Source organism: Onychomys torridus, chromosome 1, assembly GCF_903995425.1.
Source record: "Onychomys torridus chromosome 1, mOncTor1.1, whole genome shotgun sequence".
NCBI lineage: Eukaryota > Metazoa > Chordata > Mammalia > Rodentia > Cricetidae > Onychomys > Onychomys torridus.
The window spans coordinates 32,855,214-32,873,894 of NC_050443.1; the positions used below are offsets into that span (position 1 = coordinate 32,855,214).

The window sequence follows — 18,681 nt, forward strand, 5'->3', positions numbered from 1 at the left end:
AACTTTCCCAACTAAAAGAAGGAAATACCTATGAAGATACAAGAAGCCTATAGAACACCAAAGAGACTAGACCCCCCCCCCCAGAAAAGTCCCCATGCCACATAATAATTAAACAACTAAACATACTGAATAAAGAAAAAATATTAAGAGCAGCAAAGGAAAAAGGCCAAGTGACACATGTCAGAATGGCTAAGATAAAAATCACTGAAGACAGTTTATGTTGGAGAGGATGTGGAGCAGGGGGAACACTCCTCCACTGTTGGTGGGAGTACAAACTTGTATAGCCACTTTAGAAATGGCACTTTCTTAGAAAATTGGCAATCAACCTTCCTCAAAACCCAGCTATACCACTCTTGGGCATATACCCAAGGAATGCTCAATCATACCACAAGGACACATGCTCAACTATGTTTATAGCAACATTATGTGTAATAGCTAAACCTGGAAACAACCTCTATCCCTTCTACTGAAGAATGGATAAATAAAATGTGGTACATATACAGAATAGAGTACTACTCAGCAGAGAAAAACAATGAATCATGTGATTTGCAGGCAAAGGGATGGAACTAGGAAAAATCATCCCTAGTGAGGTAACCCAGACTCAGAAAGACAAACATGGTATGTACTCACTCATAAGTGGACATTACATGTAAAGCAAAGGATAACCAGACTGCAACTCACAATTCCAGGGAGGCTACCTAGTAAAGAGGATCGATCCTAAGAAAGATGCAGGGATCATCGAAGGACAGAAAAATGAATGAAATCTACATGAGCAAACTGGGGGTGGGAGGGTAATGGAAGGCAAGGGTCAGGGGAAAGGGAGTTTAGGGGAGCAGGAGGTTCTAGCTGATCAGGAGCATAGTAGGAGAATGGGGAAGGAGATATCATGATGAATGTAGACCCCAGGGGAATAGGAATAATCAGAGTACTAGTCAGGTCCCCAGAAATCCACAAAGGTACCTCCACTCTAGACTATTGTGGTGATCAGATGGACAAACAACCTGGCTGTCATGACAGAACTTTCATCCAGTGTTTGATGGAAGTGGATGCAGAGATCCATGGCTGAGTCCCAGGTGGAGCTCCCAGAGTCTAATATGAAAGAGAGAGGAGGGACTGTATGAGCAAAATTTTTGAGACCATGATTGGAAAAAGCACAGGTACAAATAGCCAAACTAGTTGAAATGCATGAATTGTGAACTGATGCCTGAGGAGCACCCATGGAACTGAAGCAGGCCCTCTGGATAAGTGAGACAGTTGACTAGCTTGACCTGTTTGGGAGGCCCCCAGGCAGTGGAGCCAGGACCTGTCCTTGGTGCATGAGCTGGCTTTTTGGAGCCTGGGGCCTATACTGGGACACTTTCCTGAGCATTGGTGTAGGGAGAAGGAGACTGGACCTCTCTCGGCTGAGGCTACCAGGCTGGGGTGACTCCCCAGGTGAGAACTTGCAGAGGAGAAGGTGAAATGGGGAGGAGGGCTGAGGGGTGGGAAGAGGAAGGATGAGTGAATCCATGGTGATATGTGAAATTAAGTTAATTATAAAATAATAATATTAAGAAAAGGATTAAGAACAGGTATTACGAAGCAAAAAATAATCTATTTACTTATTATGTATAGTGATCTGCCTTCATGTATGCCTGGCTGTCAGAAGAAGGCAACATATCTTGTTATAGATGGTTTTTAGCCACTATGTGGCTGCTAGGATTTGAACTGAGGACATCTGGAAGAGCAGCCAGTGCTCTTAAACACTGAGTCATCTATCAAACCCTCATGTCTTTTATTAATGATCTACTGACTGTTCAATCTTTATGAAATTGTATGTTATTTTATTGTTTCTTTTGTTGACCACTTCTTTTTTCATCTAAAATAATTCCTTGATTGTATCTTTGGGAATTTCACATCATGCACCCTAATTCACTCACATGTGTTTGGGTCAGCTGCTTACCTAGTACCAGTCTGACTATTTTAAGCTGTTGATGCCCTAAGATTGTTCCCTAGATGAAAATCTTGTGTTCCTATGTGATGGTCAAGGATCCAAGAATGAATGGTATGAATGGTATGATTTGATGAACACAACTGAGTTTGTTGTGTGATTTTCTTGAAAGCTCTTATGTGACATTAGTTTGTAAGGTCTTCTGGATGCTTCCCCTGAGCCTGGAGCTCTGTCTTGACATTCTCAGGTTATTTCTTCTTTATAAAGGCTTCTGTCTAGAATAAGAAGTTATCCAGAAGGATCCTGTGATGCAAAGCTTTCTACATGGGTACCATTCAGAATAAGCTAGTGCAATCACAGGAACAGCCCTCATTCTGCACCCTTGGCCAGTGTGGGAAAGAAAAGCTGTCTTCTCTTCAAATGTCTCTAGTTTCAGAGGTGAGAAATAGAAGCCTATTAAGGATGTCTGTATGGAGAAGTGGAGTGGAAAGAAAGCTCTAAATGATGCTACCTCCCAGATATGCTGTTCCCTTTTCCAGACTGTTTGCATCCATGTATAGATCTCAAAAATTTTCTAAGGGGTTGGGACACTATTCCCAAATGGAGGTTCTCTCTAGCTTCCTCTGCAGCACAGCCCATGCTTTTCATGTCAGAGACCTGTGCCTTTGCATGTAGGTACCAGTCACAACCAGAACAATATTTACTCCAAATTTCAACTACCCTTGAACTTATGGTTCATTTGCTCATTTTATAGTTCTTAACTTTCCCCTGTAACCCATAGAGAACAGGACACTTATGATATAATCACAAACAGATTGATGCTTGATGTCCTCCAAGGATTCTCTGCCTTCTAGTTTTCAAATTTTAAAATGAAGACTCAACCCTTCCAGCATAGGAAGTGTGACTGTTCACACACAGGTCCTCATAAGAAGTCCCATTCCCTTCATGACTCTCACTCATGATTCCATTTCCCCATTTGGTAGATGCCTTACACTGAGGGCAGCTATGGCTTGTGCCAGCATCTTCCATATTCCTGCACCAGAGAAGGAACCTCAGCCCTGGAACAGAAAGACAGTTAGTTTCAGAATTTTGTCTCTTCCTGACACAGCATAAGTTGCTTAGCAACTGGACTTGGACCATCAACTGCCTCAGCATCACTAGAGGCAGTGGCCTGCCGATAGACTCAATAGCACAAACTGGATTTAAAAGAAGTTTCTAAGCACTTTGGGGGTTTGACAAATTGCTTAAACTCTGCTAGCCTGTTTTCCCCTCCTTATTAACCTGTGGCAGATATTACCACATAGCTAGGTGGTCTTGACAGTTTCATGTGTTCATATCTCAATTTCCTTTGCAGGAACACCAGTGGAACATTCTCGTATGGGTCCATCCACCCCAGCCTGGAGCATTGACAACACAACAATGAATGAAGGTTACTGCATTGAAAACCTACACTCTGTCACCTGTACACAATCATCAACATTCTTATTGTCATCATTTTCATGGTTGGGCTGGCAGGAAACACCATAGTGCTGTGGCTTTACACCTTCCTCATGCAACAGAATGAATTCTCTGTATATATCCTCAGCCTTGCTGGGGCTGACTTCCTCTACCTTTGCTTTCAGACAACGTATGTCCTGGAGCGTATCCTTCTTCAATTCAATACCTCCCACTTTGATCCAACAACCAAGACACATGTCATCTGTCCTGTGTGCACTGCTCTGGGCTTTCTCTCTACTGTTAAGCCTCCTGTCGACAGATGGCTGTGGCTTACTACTTAGTTCTTATGACCATTCTTCCTGCAGGACTTATAATTTTATCACTGCTGCACTTGTAATACTATTATGTGTGGTTTCTTGTGGATCCAGCCTGGCCCTGTTGGTCAGGATCTTCTGTGGCTCACAGAGGATTCCTGTGACCAGGTTGTATGTGGCCATTGCACTCACAGTGCTGGTCTTACTTTTTGGTCTGCCCTTCAGTATCTATTGGTTCATCTTAGATTGGATTGTGGTGTTGCATAGAGTTTTCCCTTGCAATGTTTATGCAATTACAACTTTTCTGTCCTGTGTTAACAGCTGTGCCAACCCCAACATTTACTTCTTTGTAGACTCTATTAGGCCTTGCAGTTTCCAGAAGCAGACTCCCAAGATTAGTTTGCAACAAGCCATGCAGGATACTTCCGAGGAAGAACATAGAGAGAGAGAGGGCTTCTTCAAGAAATCATGGAGAGCAGGAAACACTCTGATGTAGTAGCTGGGTGTGTCCTTGATCAGACACAGTTGTTTAGAATATCAACTTGATCTTTATCTGTGTGAACCATTTTCACAACCTTGTTCAATTGATTGAGAAAATAGTCATTTTCTAGAACCTGTTTGAAATGGGGCTTATTAAACAGAAACTTACTGCAGCACCATAAAGCTGCCTTATGTGTGCCTCACTGTATCCCTATGTGATGTAAACATTTTAATGAAATCACTTGAAGTAAGGACAGCTTCCACTATAGACAAACCCTCCAAAGAAGACTCAAGGCAGTTCAGGGAAGGTCAGGATTTCTTTGGACCTTAAATGTGATAAAGATTAAATGAATACTATATTTAATAGCAATGTCTCTATTTTTTACAAGTTGTTTTCTAAACGTTGAGAGAAAGTAATTGAAATTTCCACAATTCCCATTTCCTTCATTAACCTCACATTTTAGAATATATGTATGGTTTTAAACTGTTCCTTATATAAATTGCTTAGTAAATGAATATGCATGTTTAAGACTGCATATTCTAAATCTCCATTCACCCATTTGAGTCTTAAACTTCAAGAATCTGCCATCTTCAGCATTGAAAGAGCAAGGTCAGGTTTTATACATTAATATCCAAGCACACTTGAAGGTAGAGAGAGACTGTCTCCATTTTCTCCCTTTCCCATTGCCTTGGTTAGCATTCCATGGTCATGTCTTCCCTCTTCTTCCCTTGTCTTTGCCCTGATTCTTTGTCTGTGACTGTCTAACCCCTCATGAAAAAAATTTCCAATGAGTGTCATTGAACTTATTTCCTCTTGTATTGACTTTCTGTCAGATTTACATTATTCTCAGGAGTACATAGCATCCATAACTTAATTATGAAGGTTTACATTGTATTTTTAAATTGAGTCTTGATTATTGATGCTTGGTAGGACTATTTAATTGCTTCATTTTCTTGGCAGTTTTTATAGTATTTTCTGGAACCCAGGAAGCCAAACCACAGGAAAAAGGTCAGCTCAAGTTCAAATCATCTGAATCCTTTCTCCTATGTGAAGTGTCGTCAGCAATAGCAGGTTACCCTCAACCACTAAGAAATGATTAATGGTTACATGTATAATCTATATTGTTTTGGGCATCAGAGGGACTAGCCTGACCAACCATGCAAAAAGAGGTTTTCTTATGACTGGAACTGGTTCTGTGGGAGTTATTGTCAGACCAAATGGCTTAACTTCCTTTAATATGTTTGTTTGTATGTATATGTATATATATATAGTGTGTGTGTGTTTATATACATTTATTTTTATGTATACATGTATATGTACACGAATATATTCAGGTTTTGTATATAGTTTCATATATATACTATACAATAGATACACATACATAATTTAATATATGAAAATGTATTATGTATAATTTAAGGAAATGTAAAATAATCCAATTCCTTAAGGCCTTAACAAACAACCTTCCTGTTAGTTGTTCAATGTCCCTCCTCTTCTTTCCACCCTCTACCCAGTCAGATCCCCTCCCCATTATTCTAATTTCCACTTCACAACATATCTATCCTGCTATTTCCCCTAAGTCCCCCTACATATGGTCTCTTTATATTTTTCTGGTTTGTGGTTATTCCATGTTGTATATGTACATCTGAGAATTGGGAGGTAGGAACCACTGATAAGAGAGACTCTGTGGCATTTGTCTTTGGGGACAGGACTCCATTTGCTAGGGAATTGAGCCACACAATCGATAAGTGGGTTCATAAAACTAAAAAACTTCTGAACAGCTAAAGAAGCAATCAACCAGGTAAAGAAAAAAAACCCATAGAATGGGAGATAATCTTTGCCAGTTATTCACCTGACAGAGGATTTATAAGCGGGATATATAAAGATTTCAAAAATAAAGAGTCCAAATACCAAATTGACATTTGAAAATGGGAATGGGCCCTAAATAGAGAGTTCTCAAGACAATAAATAAAAACTGCTAATAAAAATCTTGAAAAGTCCTTATCCTAAGCAATGAAAAGAATTCAAACTAGAATAACTTTGACATTTCATGTTGCCCTAGGCAGCATGTTTCTTTTTCTTTTCTTTTCTTTCTTTTTCTTTCATTTCTTTTTTTTTTTTTTTTTTTTTTTTGAGACAAGGTAGCTTTGCTCCTTTTCTGGAACTTGGTAGCCCAGGCTGGCCTCGAACTCACAGAGATCCACCTGGCTCTGCCTCCCGAGTGCTGGGATTAAAGAAGTGCACCACCACTGCCCAGCACGTTTCAAATCAACAACAAAAATAAAACTTACAACAAGTGCTGTCCAGGTTTTGGAGAAAGCAGACACCTCGTTCATTCTTAGTAGGAATGTGAACTGGTGTAGCTACTCTGGAAAAGAGGATGGAGAGTCTTCAAAAGACTAAAAATGTATCTACCATATGACACAGCTATACTACTCATTGGCATATGACCAAAGAACTGAACATCCTAGTCCACATTCACCAGTGTTCAGTGGACGCCGTCTTCACAGAAGCCAGGATATGGAAACAACCCTATGTCTTCTACTGGGTGAATGGATAATGAAAATATGCTACATATACAGATGGAATACTATTCATCTGTAAACAAAAAAGAAATCATGAGATTCATAGATAAAAGGCTGAACCTAGAAAATAGTATCTTGAGTGAGTTAACATTTTCTGTAAAAAAATTTTATTCTTAAATGCATGTGATAATTTAAGGTATGATTAAGAAAAAGTAAGATGCACAGATTAAAGAAATACATAGTTCAATAAATTTTCTTGGATAAATATAACTACTTTACTCAAAACCAAATCAAGACACAAAATACTTCCTTGCTTCTGTGAATTCCCACTGTTTCTCCAGGCATTACTCTGTGTTGGATGTCAGTACTGTCCATATCTGCAATTTAAGGTAAAATTGAGAATGCAAACTAACAGTATATCATCATGTTGTGTGATATGTGATAAAATGGTGGTTAAATTTGAACACACTAACATATAAATATATTTATACACACACACACACACACACACACATATATATACATATATATGTATATGTATATATATAGCAAAAGCTTGTTGCTTGTTTAAGAAAGATATATAGAAATGATAGAATAGAGATATAGATTAAAGAATTTACTCTGAAAAGCAAAGAGAAGATATAGATACTATATAGATAAAAAGATAGATTATTGAATCTATGTTTAAAATATTTATTTCTTTTATTATTTTTTAATTATTATATTTGTGTTTTTATTTTACACATCAGCCATGGTTTCCCCTGTCCTCCCTCCTCCCTCCCCTAGCCCCACCTCCCCCCTATCCCCTCCCCTCCATTCCCATCTCCTCCAGAGTCAAGACTCCCCTGGGAATTCATTTAAACATAGTGGATTCAGTACAGGCAGGTCCAGTCCCCTCCTTCCAGGCTGAGCAAAGTATCCCTGTGTAAGCCAGTTCATGCACTAAGGACAGGTCCTGGTCCCACAGCCTGGGTGCCTCCCAAACAGTTCAAGCTATTTGATTGGCTCATTTATCCAGAGGGCCTGATCCAGTTGGGGGCTCCACAGATTTTGGTTCATAATACATGTGTTTCCATTAGTTTGGCTATTTGTCCCTGTGCTTTTCCAATCTTGTTCTCAACAATTCACACTCTTACAGCCCCTCTTCTTTATCAACAATTGGACTCCTGGAGCTCCACCTGGGGTCTGGCCAAGGATCTCTGCATCCACTTCTATCATTTATTGGATGAGAGTTCCAGCTCGACTGTTAGGGTGTTTGGCCATCTGATCATCAGACTAGGTCAGATCAAGCTTTCTCTCGACCATTGCCTGCAGTCTACAGAGGATGTATCATTGTGGATTTCTGGGGACCTCTCTATCTCTTTGCCTATTCCTGTTGTCATGTGGTCATCATTGATCATGGTCTGTTATTCCTTGCTCTCACTTTCTGTTCTTCATCCAGCTGGGATCTCCTGTTCCCCTAAGCTTTCTTTCCCTCAAACCTTGCCCTTCATTACTCCCACTCTCATCCAGGTTGTTCATGTAGATCTCATCAATTTCTATGTCATTGGGTGATCCCTGTGTCTTTCCTAGGGTCCCGAATTCTAGGTAGCCTCCCTGGAGTTGTGTAGCAGTCTAGTCATCTTTGTTTTATATCTAGTATCCTACTATGAGTGAGTACATACCATGTTTGTCCTTCTGAGTCTGGGTTACCTCACTTAGGATGATTTTATTCTAGATCTATCCATTTGTCTGCAAATCTCATGATGTCATTGTTTTTCTGCTGAGTAGTATTCCATTGTGTATATGTACCACATTTTATTTATCCATTCTTCAGTTGAAGGGCATCTAGATTGTTTCCAGGTTCTGGCTATTACAAACAATGCTGCTAGGAACATAGCTGAGCAAATGCCCTTGAGGTATGATTGAACATTCCTTGGGTATATGCCCAAGAGTGCTACAGCTGGGTCTGGGGAATTCCCAATTTTCTAAGGAAGCACCACATTGATTTCCAAATTGGCTGTACAAGCTTGCATTCCCACAAGCAGTTGGAGAGAGTTCCCCTTGCTTCACACCCTCTCCAGCATAAGCTATCTTCTGCATTTTTGTTCTTAGCCATTCTGACAGGTGTAAGGTGGTATCTCAGAGTCGTTTTTGATTGGCAGTTCGTGGATAATTAGGGATGTTGAGCAATTCCTTAAATGTCTTTCAGCCATTTGAACTTCCTCTGTTGAGAATTCTATTTAGTTCTATAACCAATTTATTATTGTTATTATTATTATTATTATTATCATGTGTTTTAATTTTACACATCAGCCATGGGTTCCCCTGTCCTCCCCCCTCCTGAACCCATCCGTCTCTTCCCCCAGCCCCTTCCCTCCATTCCAATGTCCTCTAGGACCAAGACTACCCTGGGGATTCATTTAAACCTGGTGGATGCAGTACAGGCAGGTCCAGTCCCCTCCTTCCAGGATGAGGATGTGTTGCTGTGTAAGCCTAAGGCTCCAAACAGCGAGCTGATGCATTAAGGACAGGTCCTATAGACCATTTCTTAATTGGACTATTGGGCATTTTGATGTCTAATTCCTGGAGTTCTTTATATATTCTGCATATCAGCCCTCAGTCAGGTGTGGGGTTGGTGACAACATTTTCCCATTCTGTAGGCTGTTGCTTTGTCTTGTTGACCAGGTCCTTTGCTCTACAAAAGCTTCTCAGTTTCAACAGGTCCCACTGATTGATTGTTTCTCTCAGTGTCTGTGGTATTGGTGTTATATTGAAAAAGAGATCTCTGGTGCCAATATATTCAAGAGTCCTTCCTACTTTCTCCTCTATCAGGTTCAGTGTAACTGGATTTATGTTGAGGTCTTTGATCCACTGGGACTTAAGTTTTGTGCACAGTGACAGATATGGATCTATTTGCAGCCTTCTACACATTGACATCCAGTTATGCCAGCACCATTTGTTGAAGATGCTTTCATTTATCCATTGTACATTTTTGGCTTTTTTGTCAAAAATTGTATGTTCAGAGGTGTGCAGGTTAATGTCAGGGTCTTCAATTCGATTCCATTGGTCCACATGTTGGTTTTTATGCCATAACCAAGCTGTTTTTATTAAGGTAGCTCTATAGTAGAGCCTCAGGTCGGGTATTGTGATGCCTCCAGAGGTTGTTGTACTGTACAGGATTCTTTTGGCTATCCTGGTTATTTTGTTTTTCCATATGAACTTGAGTATTATTCTTTCCAGGTCTGTGAAGAATTGTGTTGGTAATTTGATAGGGATTGCGTTGAATCTGTAGATTGCTTTTGGTAAGGACGCCATTTTTTTCTATGTTAATCCTGCCTATTCATGAGCATGGGATATCTTTCCATTTTCTGACATCTTCTTCAATTTCTTTTTTCAGGGACTTTAAGTTTTTGTCATATAGGTCCTTCACATGCTTAGTTAGATTAATCTCAAGGTATTTTATATCATTTGTTGCTATTGTAAAAGGTGATGTATCTCTGATTTCCTTCTCAGCCTGTTTGTCTATTGTATATAGAAGGGCTACTGATTTTTTTGACTTGATCTTGTAACCTGCTATGTTGCTGAAGGTTTTTATTAGTTTTATCAGTTCCTTGATTGAATTTTTGGGGTCACTCATGTACACTATCATGTCATCTGCAAATAGGGAAAGCTTGACTTCTTCCTTTCCAATTAGTATCCCCTTAATCTCCTTATGTTGTCTTATAGCTCTGGCTAGAACTTCAAGTACTGTATTGAATAAGTATGGGGAGAGGGGGCAGCCTTGCCTTGTTCCTGATTTTAGTGGTATTGCTTTGAGTTTCTCTCCATTTAATTTGATGTTGGCTGTTGGCTTGCTGTAGATTGCCTTTATTATGTTTAAGTATAATCCCTGTATTCCTGATCGCTCCTAGACCTTTATCAAGAAGGGGTATTAGATTTTTTCAAATGCCCTTTCTGCATCTAGTGAGATGATAATGTGTTTTTTCTTTGAGTTTGTTTATATGGTGTATTACATTGACGGACTTTTGTATCCTGAACCACCCTTGCATCCCTAGGATGAAGCCTAATTGATCATGGTGGATAATTGTTGTGATGTGTTTTTGGAGTCTGTTTGCCAGAATATTATTGAGTATTTTTGCATAAATGTTCATGAGGGAGATCGGTCTGTAGTTCTCTTTCTTTGTTGCATCTTTGTTTGATTTAGGAATCAGGGTAATTGTAGCCTCATAGAAGGATTTTGTAATATACTTTCTGCTTCTATTGTGTGGAACAATTTAAAGAGTATTGATATTAAGTCTTCTTTGAAGATCTGGTAGAATTCTGCAGTGAAACCCTCTGGACCTGGGATTTATTTTTGGTAGGGACTTTTAATGACTGATTCTATTTCCTTAGGGGTTATTGGACTATTTAAATGGTTTATCTGGTCTTGATTTAACTTAGGTATGTGGTAGCTATCCAGAAAATTTTCCATTTCTTTTAGATTTTCCAGTTTTTTTGGAGTAGAAGTTTTTGAAGTATGACCTGATGATTCTCTGGATTTCCTCATTGTCTGTTGTTATGTCCCCCTTTTCATTTCTGATTTTGTGAATTTGGATGCTCTCTGTCTGTCTTTTGGTTAGTTTGGATAAGGGCTTGTCTATCTTGTTGATCTTCTCAAAGAACCAACTCTTTGTTTCATTAATCGTTTGTATTGTTCTCTTTATTTCTATTTTATTGATTTCAGCTCTCAGTTTGATAATTTCCTGGTGTCTGTTCCTCCTGGGAGACTTTGCTTCTTCCTGTTCAAGGGCTTTCAGGTATGGTGTCAAGTCACTAGCATGAGTTTTCTCCAGCTTCTTTATGTGGGCCTTTAGTGCTATGAATTTCCCTCTTAGCACTGCTTTCATAGTATCCCATAAGTTTGGGTATATGGTGTATTCATTTTCATTGATCTCTAGGACGTCTTTAATTTCTTTCTTTATTTCTTCCTTAACCCATTGGTGATTCAGTTGAGCATTATTCAGTTTCCATGAGATTGTAGGATTTCTATAGTTTTTTTTTTTTGTTGTTATTGAAATCTAACTTTAAACCATGGTGGTCTGATAGAACACAGGAGGTTATTCCAATTGTTTTGTATCTGTTGAGATTTGCTTTGTGGCCAAGAATGTGGGCGATTTTAGAGAAGGTTCCATGGGGTGCTGAGAAGAAGTTATATTCCTTTTTGTTTGGGTGGAATGTTCTGTAGATATCAATTAAGTCCATTTGAGACATAACATCATTTAAGTCCATTATGTCTCTGTTAAGTTTCATTTTGGCCGATCAGTCCAGAGGTGAAAGTGGGGTGTTGAAGTCTCCCACTATTAATGTGTTGGGTTTTATATGTGATTTAAGCTTTAGTAATGTTTCTTTTACATATGTGGGTGCCCTTTTGTTTGGGGCATGAATGTTCAGATTTGAGACTTCATCTTTGTGGATCTTTTCTGCGATGAGTATGTAATGTCCTTCATCATCTCTTTTGATTGATTTTAGTTTGAAGTCTATTTTGCTGGATATTAGGATGGCTACACCAGCTTGCTTCTTAAGACCATTTGATTAGGAAGTCTTTTCCCAGCCTTTCATTCTTAGGAGGTGTCTGTCTTTGAATATGAGGTATGTTTCTTGTATGCAGCAGAAAGTTGGGTCCTGTTTTCATGTCCATTCTGTTAGTCTGTGTCTTTTTATAGGTGAATTAAGTCCATTGATATTAAGGGATATTAATGAGCAGTGACTGTTCGAACCTGTTATTATTTTTATTTTTTGGTAGTAGTGTGTGTGTACTTCTCTTCTTTGGGGTTTTCCGTTGTGGTGTCATCTATTACCTGTGTTTTCATGGGTTTATCTGCCTTCCTTAGCTTGGAATTTTCCTTCTAGTGCTTTCTGTGGGCTGGGTTTGTGGATAAGTATTGTTTAAATCTGGTTTTGTCTTGGAAGTTCTTGTTCCCTCCATCTATGATGATTGAAAGTTTTGCTGGGTATGTTAGTCTAGGCTGGCATCCATGGTCTCTTAGTATCTGCATTATATCTGTCCAGGTCCTTCTGGCTTTCAAAGTCTCCATTGAGAAATTGGGTGTTATTCTGATGGGTTTGCCTTTGTAAGTCACTTGGCCTTTTTCCTTTGCTGCCCTTAATATTCCTTCTTTATTCTGTACGTTCAATTCTGTAATTATTACGTGGCGAGGGGACTTTTTTTGGGGGGGTCTGGTCTGTTTGGTGTTCTATAGGCTTCTTGCATCTTCATAGGCATTTCGTTCTTTAAGGTGGGAAATTTTTCTTCTATGATCTTTTAAAATATATTTTCTATGCCTTTGAGTTGGTATTCTTCTCCTTCCTCTATCCCTATTATTCATAGGTTTGGTCTTTTCATGGTATCCCAAATTTCTTGGACTTTTGGGTCATGACTTTGTTGGTTTTAGTGTTTTCTTTGACTGATGAATATATTTCTTCTACCATATATTCAACACCAGAGATCCTCTGTTCCATCTCTTTCATTCTGGTGTTTATACTTGCCTCTGAAGTTCCTGTTTGTTTTCTCAGATTTTCTATTTCCAGCATTCCTTCTGCTTGTGTCTTCTTCATTTTTTCTATTTTCCTCTTCAGGTCTTGCACTGTCTCCCTTGCTTTTTCATGATTTTCTTTCAAAGACTTATTGTTTTCTTCTGCTTTAATTGTCCTTTCCTCTAGTTTTTTATAGCATTCTTCCCATTTTTTGTTTGTCTGTTCCTCTACTTTATTTTTGATTTCTCCTATATAAGGCTTTGGCCTCTTCATGATGTTACTTATAAGGTTGTTTTCTTCTTCTTCTTCTTCTTCTTCTTCTTCTTCTTCTTCTTCTTCTTCTTCTTCTTCTTCTTCTTCTTCTTCTTCCATTCTGTGATGTTCAGGTCTAGCTGTTGGAGAAGGGCTAGGTTCTGGTGATGCTGTATTGCTCTTTATTTTGTTGCCTTGGCATCTGCCCATCTCATCATGGATTCATTCTTGGTCTTATCAGTGTACTTTTTTTAGAGAGAGTTGAAAGATTTAGGGAGCCTCTCTGTGGTCCAGACCAATGCTCTCAGCCAGATCAGAGCTCTGGTCCAGATGTGAGTGCTGGCCAGATAGGAGCTGGGGGGCTGTACTCTGTGTCTCAGGAAGTCCCTGGAGTCTTGTTATCTTGTCCAGATGGGAGCTCCTCTGGTCCAGATGGGAGTTCCGGGACAGGATGGAAGCTGTGGTCCAGATGGGAGTTCCAGGGTAGATGGTAGCTGGGGGCTCTCTGGTCCAGATGGGAGCTATGGTCCAGATGGGAGCTCCAGGACAGGATGGAAGGTGGTGGTTGGTTTCTAAGTCTCAGGAAGTAGCTGGGGTCTCAGGCAGATGGCTGTGGGGGCAGGGCTTGGATGTTGTAGTGTTCACCAGAGGGTCTTGGAAAGGGGTAACCTTCCCCGTGGGGATGGGGTCTCCTGCCCTATGGCCAGAACCTGGGGCCTATTTGGGCAGGTCTCCCCAGAGTGGCTGGTGCCCTGGGCTGTGACCCAGGTACAGGGCTCTCTGGGTGTGACCCCAGGTACTCACCTCTGCTCCAGGTGGGAGTTCCAGGGCAGGATGGAAGCGGGGGGCTGGTCTCTGATTCTCAGGAGGTGGCTGGAGTCTTTGGCAAATGGGTGTTGTGGTCAGGGTGTGGAGACTGCAGGGTCTGCCTGCAGTCTTGGAAAAGGGGAGCCTTCCTGCAGGGCCTGCAGATTGGCCAGAAACTCTAAAACTTTTCTTAAGGTTTAAATATTATCTCAATATTTATAAAATTAATATGTATATATTTTAAACTTTTATCATTATATTAATAGTCATGTAGTGTACTAATTCTTGAAAAAGTCTTCATATAGCTTCCTATACATGATTTTAGGTTTGACTCTCTATCATGTAACTAGGAATTAAGTTTTTGTACTCTAGATGTGCATAACAAATTATAGTCCTTTAACCTCTTTGAGATCTGCTGCATATGACATTTAAAATGTTTAAGTTTTCTAACTGACCCATAACCATTCCTAACAGTGACCTTTGAAGTCTTCAAAAGGAGGATGGGACCCCAGAACAATGATTCCACCTGGATTGTGGTAACACCACTAAGCCTAAAAACACCACCCAAAGATAGATTTTGTACTACATACTTCTCAGGACAATTTCAAGGTGGCTAGCTCAGATGGTCCAGCCTCACAGACTACTCTAGCCAGGAACTGAGATAGTCTCTGCACTTCCCCATTACAGAGACAGGACAAAAAATGATACAGCTACCTCTCCCAGGACTTGACAATTATATCATTTTTTTCAGGATCTCTTACAGATGCCATCATCCCTAGACAGCATGAAGTAATTTGAAGAACATGATGCCCACATTCCAAAGAGGTAGGGTGGACAGTTTTTGGTTATTCATAGGATTTTCACTGTTTATGGGGTTTGGTTACAAATGGTCAGGAAAAAAGCTTAACAGAGGAGATCAGATTCAGGGATCTCATTCTAAAAGCAGAAAGAGAGATTTAGATTAGGATGTATGCATAGATTGTTGAATCTACTTTTAAACCAAAGAAGCAGCTACTAGTCTCAAATATTTTACATTGGTATGGATTTATTTTGTTTTTTGAATTTTTTTTATTATATTTGTATTTTAATTTTACATATCAGCCATGGGCTCCCCTTTCCTCCCCCATCCCGTCCCTGCCCCCACCTTCCTCCCAGCCCCTCCCCTCCATTCCCATCTCCTCCAGAGCCAAGACTCCCCTGGGGACTCAGTTCAACCTGGTAGATTCTCTGGTATGGATTTTTATATATTGATACAGATTTAAGGTTATTTTTTTTATAATATATATCTATGTTTCTACTCTTGTCTAAGATACTTTTGTATATTGATACAAATTTAAAATTATTTTAGTTATCACATACTGTATGTACATTTCTACTCTTGTTCTAGGTATTGTACCTATACAGTTCATTTAACAATGTAATGTAAATGGTTAGTCCTTGAAAGTTATTATTGCAAAGTATTTAAAAACCTACCTAACATGACTACAAGTTTGAATGTAATATGTCAAACAGAGATAAATTTTAGATAGACAGTTTGTCTCAAATACTTCAGAGATCTGAAAAGTATAATATTTAAGATGTTTTAATAACTGACAACATTTTGAATTCACCAAGATAGGATAGATGATGGAGTATTTTCTACGTCTTTGTCAAATGCTATGGAATAGACATTGTTAACATAATTATTGCCCATATATATTGAATATAGTTATTATGCTTATTATAATTTGTTTGTGTATGTTAGTTAAAATCTTAACTTTCAATTTATACAAAAAGGGGGAAATTTTATGTAATATTTTGTTTGTGTTCTCAAAAATCAAGCTTGCTTAGAGTCACACAGCATAGCTAGCCATTAGTTAACCGTAGAGGTCTCAAGGTCTGTTCAAAGAGAAGACATGAAATGATAAAGTGGAGTGGAGGCAGGATCTTGGCCCTTTTGGTTTGAGGAATGAAAGAGGTAGGAACTCTCTGGTGGCTGCATCCCTGATTCTCTGATTATTTCAAAAGTTTTTACCCCAATATCTGACTCCTGGTTTCTGTTGACAAGATTATGTAGCATGAATCTTAAAGGTACTTATGAATGAAATCAAACCTGAGGCCAGTTATTGGGGTGAATGCTGGAAGATCAGAGACGCAGAACAAGCCACAGCTACCTCACCTTGCTAGTTCCTCAGGTGATCCTGTTTCCTTAGGCTGGAAGCCTCTGAGTCCTCATCCAGAATGGATCTCAACTGAGCTGTGCTGCTCCAAAGCCTTAAAGCTTAACCAGCCAAATACAAAACCAGCCAAATGCTGCTAGTTTCTGATCTTCACGCCTTATATAATCTTACTCTTTCTGCCCCCACTCCCTGGGATTAAAGGCTCACTTTCTGGGATTAAAGGTGTGTGTCACCATGCCTAGCTGTTTCCAATGTGGCCTTGAACTCACAGAGATCCAGAGGTATTTCTGTCTTTGGAATGCTAGGATTAAAGGTGTGTGCAACCAGTGCCTATCCTCATGTTTAACATCATGGCTGTCCTGTTCTCTGACCCAAGATAAGTTTACTTCAGGGAACACACAATATTTCGGGGAACACAATACCACCACCATTTAGGCATCAGTTGGGCTTTGAGATTCAGAGTCCAAGCTAATCCTAGTGCTATTCTGTTTCTTCTTCCTGCAGATCCAGATGTACAACTATCAGCTAATCCTCCAGTAGCACATCTGCCTACATGCCATCACAATTCCTGCCATTGTGACATTGAACTAAGCTTCTGAACTGTAAGCAAACACCAATTAAATGCTTTTCTTTATAAGAGATGCTGTAGACATTGTGTTTGTTCATAACAATAGCAACCATAAGACAGAATTTGGTGCCAGGAGCAGGGATATTGCTATAATAGCCTGGATCATATTTTTGTTCAGGGGAATGTGTTGTTTAGGAATTTGCATTATAAAAGCTGATGAATGCTTTCAGAAGAATTTAAAGGACCATAATAGCGGAAGCATGAAAGACAGTGGTGCTGAGAGTGATTTGAACTGTGAGGGCCTGGCTCAAGATGTTTCAGAGTAGAATATTAGAATGTAGCCTATAGACCATTCTTCTGATCTTTTGGTGAAGAACATGGCTGCTTTCTGCCCTTGTCCAAAAATTCTGCTGAGGAAAAAATTGAGGATTTATGGAGTAACAGCTTTAGAAATGGACATTCTGAATCAAGCTAGCATTGACAATGTTGTGTAGCTATTAGTGGCCAGTCTTATATAGACCTATAATGCAAAGATGTAAGCTGAACAAGGAAAATATAAAATGTATATCCATGAATGGAGGTATAGGGAGGCCACTGTGTGAATTTATGAAGATGAAGACTGCATTGCCTTGGCGACCCCAAGAGGTTAGAGGGACCAGGGCTATGAGATACCTGCTAAGGAAAACTGCTAACAGGGAGTGGACCAGCTCAAGGAAAAAATGTGTGTTGTAGTAAAAAAAAAATAGCTGAAAGAAGGCTGAGATCTGAACAGAGATCTGAAGAGATCTTTGACACCAGACATGGAGATGCAGTGTTTGCAGTTTTCCCAGCTAGATTTTGGTCTTATTTTGGTAAACTATTTTAATTTTTTCAACTTTTTTTATTTTATAATTTAGTTTCATTTTACATATCAGCCACGGATTTGCCTGTCTTCCCTCCTCCTGCCTCTGCCCCCTTGCCTTCCCCCTAGCACACACACCCCATTCCCATCTCCTTCAGGGCAAGGACTCCCCAGCTCAACCTGATAGATTCAGTCCAGGCAGGTGCAGTCCCCTCCTCCCAGGTTGAGCATAGTGTCCTTGCATAAGCCTCAGATTCCAAACAGCCAGCTCATGCACTAAGGACAGGTCTCAGTCCCACTGTGTGTGGGGCCTCCCAAACAGATCAAGCTAATCAACTATCTCACTTAACCAGAGGGCCTGATCCAGTTGGCGGCTCCTCAGCTATTGGTGCATAGTTCATGTGTTTCCATTAGCTTGGCCATTTGTCCCTGTGCTTTTTCCAATCTTGGTCTCAACAATTCTCACTTATACAATCTCTCCTGGAGCTCCACCTGGGGCCTGGCCATGGATCTCTGCATCTGATTCTCTCAGTCATTGGATGAGAGTTCTAGCATGACAGTTAGGGTTTTTGGCCATCTGATCACTAGGTCAGTTCGGGCTTTCTCTGGACCATTGCCAATAGTCTATTGTGGAGGTATCTTTGTGGATTTCTGGGGACATCTCTAGCACTTTGCTTCTTCCTATTCCCATGTGGTCTTCATTTATTATGGTCTCTTATTCATTGTTCTCCCTGTCTGTTCTTGATCCAGCTGGGATCGCTCACTCTCCTAAGCTCTCTTTCCCTCAAAACTTGCCCTTCAATACCCCCACTCACGTCCAGGTTGCTCATGTAGATCTCATCAATTTCTCTGTCATTGATCAATCTCTCTGT

At 39.9% G+C, this 18,681-nt stretch overlaps 1 pseudogene; it reads left to right on the forward strand.

The window, feature by feature from the left end:
• The first annotated feature begins 3,307 nt into the window (after window positions 1-3,307).
• Window positions 3,308-4,177, forward strand: LOC118594885 (annotated as a pseudogene).
• The last annotated feature ends 14,504 nt before the right edge of the window (window positions 4,178-18,681 follow it).